We start from the raw sequence: 3,246 nt of genomic DNA, 5'->3' as shown, positions 1-3,246 counted from the left end.
GAAAAAGTGACCCTCCTGCTCCATGTAGTTAACTTGGTTTGTATGCTGACTTGGGGCACCAGCATATCTTGGCTGATGGGAAGAGAAATTGTAAGGAGTAGGAGAGCATCGTGAGAGATTCTTCTAATTGTAATTGGTGGTCTTCATATAGATTAGAGCACCTCTGTATTTTGAGTTCATGTGGGAAATGTTGATAGCCTTTTTCCTTTATTGGGAGGGTAACTGCTACTGCACTTTTTCAGTATAGAAGTATGGAGGAAGGAGAAGGAGGTAGATATAGCAAAAGCAGAAAACTTAACCCACTTTGCTTTTTGAGATACCCATGCAAGTAGGACTAGAGGATACTTGCATTTTAGCTGGTGTGGCTGGGAATAGTGTCTGCATATAAGGGTGGAGAGAAGACCTTATGTTTCTTCAAAGACTGTATGTATCCTCTGCAGTTAGGACTCTGGTTTGGACATGCTGCTAATTATGTGCATGTTTACACTGAAAATATGATAACACTTAAATTACACTGTTCATAGTGTATTGCTCCAAGTTGGAACAGGTGACTTTCATAGAATTAAGCCTCCCTATCTGCTGCTTTATTCTTACCTCTCCATTTTTCTTTCTTAACTTTTTTGGAAAGCCTTAAAGCTTCCTTCAGTTGCTTAGAGGGCAGATGGTTAATGACTGAGAAGAGCATTCACACAGTAATGATTCTGTAGTTCTCTCTTCCTGCTGTTTTCTCTTCTTCCTTTCCCCCTGCCCTAGGTGGTATGCATTCATACACCTTATATGAAATGAGGAGATCCGAGGACTGCTATATTTAAAGGAATTCAACATGTTGTAAGAACTCATGAGTAACTAATGAGTTACTGCAGCCTCTTTGAGGTATGGAGCCTCATAGTGTTACTGCAGCCTCTTTGAAGTATGGAAGCAGAAGGTGAAGGACAGTGACAAAATGGCAAAGGAAAGCTGGTGGCAGAGCTGAGAATAGGGTGACAGTGTGCTGCTATGGTTTCTTTATATCCTTTTAATGACTGGTTATAGCCTGGGACTCACTTACCCTAAACACCATTCTTTCTTGGAAAAGCCTACAAAGGTGGTACCATCAAATTTTTTGTAATAAACAAATGAGATCTTTTGGAGAAAATTCTGAATGAAGCTATGTTCTGGATTCGCATGGATCTCTACTTTTGCTTTCTGTTGTGCTTTCTTGGACCTGTTTTGGCACACATTTACATTTTTGTCTTGTATGTAAATCAGCAACAATAAATCACAGCTGATCTACTTCCAAGGTTTTGGAGAGTGGTTTAATGTTAATGAACAAAGCTTGCTTGATTGTAGGTTTCTTGTTTTGTTTTGTGGGTTTTTTCCTAGTAAAAACTAGAAAATGGAAATCACCTTTCTCGTTGTCACTAGGGTATCTCCCACGGATCATCCAGATCCCACAGATTTTGTTGTTGGGATTCTGATTTGGAGCAAGGCATAGAGTGCCCAGTTGGAGAAGCATGTAAAGCAACATGTGTGCATTGGTTTACTCTCCGTATTGTCACAGTCTTGATTAGAATTAAATCAGCCAGTAGTGAGAGCTACTGCTTAGCAAATGCTCTTCCAGGTTTTCCACCTCTTCTGTAACTTTCTTGGCCAACACTTGTCCTCTGGGCTGATAAAAGTGATTTAAAAAGCATTAAATACTTTCCTTCAGAGTTTTATATGTGAAATATATGCTGTGAGCAGCCAGTTTCTGCAGGAGAATGCTGTGGGAAACAGTGTCAAAAGGCTTTACTAAGGTCCAGGTAAACAATGTCTGCATTGGTGTGCTGTCCCCAGGCTTACCTCTGGTGGGCCTGGTTTTATCTATTTCCCCTTCAAATCTAGTTTAAAGCTCTTTCAGCGAGCCTTGCTGATTCCTGTGCAGAGACCCTTTCCCCTTTGAGACAGGTGTGCCCTGTCTGTTGCCAGCAGGCCTGGTGGTGTGTAGACAGACCCATAATTGAAAAACCCAAAATTCTACCGGTGCCACCAGGCTTGGAGCCATGTATTGATGTGCTGGGTCTTCCTGTTTCTTCCCTCATCATTCTCTGCAACTGGAGGGGTAGAACATAACACTACTTGTGCTCCTGGCCCCTTAACCAGTTGGCTCAAGGCCTTGAAGTCTCCCTTGATTGCCCTCGGACTTCGTGTTGCAACTTCATTGCTGCCTACATGAAAATCAATAATGGATAGCAATCCTAGGACTGTACAAGGGTAGGAAGCTTTCTTGTCAGATCTTTAACCGGGGTTCTAGGGAGGCAGAAGACTTCTCTAAGTGTGTCTGGTCTGCACATTAGGTGTTCTGTTCCCCTCGGGAGAGTCTCCTGTGACAATAACCCATCTTTTTTTCTTTGTGGAAGCAGTTGGAAGCAGTAGGCTGACTTAACCTTGGTGGCACCTTCAACCTAGATGGATCATCATCCTTATCGTTGTTTGGTTGCATTTGCAGAGCCTTGTACCTATTGCACAAAAGGCACCTGGGAAGGTGGGCTAGTCACAGAGGTGACGTGCCTGCTGCACTGGGCAGGAACTTGTCACTATTGACCCCTGTACCTTAAGTCACTGTGTTCAGCCAGGCAGGGAGAGGACAGGGAATTCTCTGTGTCATGTGCCCTATCTGCCTGTTGGGCCTGTCCCAGGGAAGGCGGGGTGCCATTCCAGTGGTCTGTCTATCTCTCTCACTTCTTGATACTCAACCTACTCACCTCCTCCTGGAGCTCTAAGTGGAGGAGTTCCTCCACCTGGGCACACCTCCCATGGCGATGCTCATTGCTGCTGTCCGGCACTGCTGCAAGGGCAGGGCACTGCCTGCAGCCCAGCACCACACAGCAGCATGTTCCCACTGCAGCTGGGTCTGGGCAGCTGTGTTGGTCGTGGCAGGTGCAGAGCTGAGAGAGGCCGTGGCTTTTGGCCGGGTGGGTACCATTGCTCACTCCCTGGTTGAGCTGGCAGAGCTTCAGTGCCTCTTCCTGCTCACCCTTCTGCTTTCCCTTCTGCATTCTCTTCCACATGACCTGCTGTGCCATGCTCTGGTTGCTGGCCCTCCCTAAGGACTTCTTTAATATGTGCATGGGGAGCTTGGCTGCCATTGCTCCTGGCCCAGGTCTTCTCAGCTGCTGTCATGCAAGCTGTGGGCTCCTGGAGTGTCTCTCAGCTCCCCTTGCGGTCACCCTGCTGCAGGAGACCCCCCCTGCCGTGTGCTGCGCTGGAGCTGCTCACCTCAGCAGC

Source organism: Antrostomus carolinensis, unplaced genomic scaffold, assembly GCF_000700745.2.
Source record: "Antrostomus carolinensis isolate BGI_N321 unplaced genomic scaffold, ASM70074v2 scaffold1838, whole genome shotgun sequence".
In the NCBI taxonomy this organism is placed as follows: Eukaryota; Metazoa; Chordata; class Aves; order Caprimulgiformes; family Caprimulgidae; genus Antrostomus; species Antrostomus carolinensis.
The sequence above is the reverse complement of the archived record's forward strand: the minus strand, read 5'-3'. Positions refer to the sequence as shown.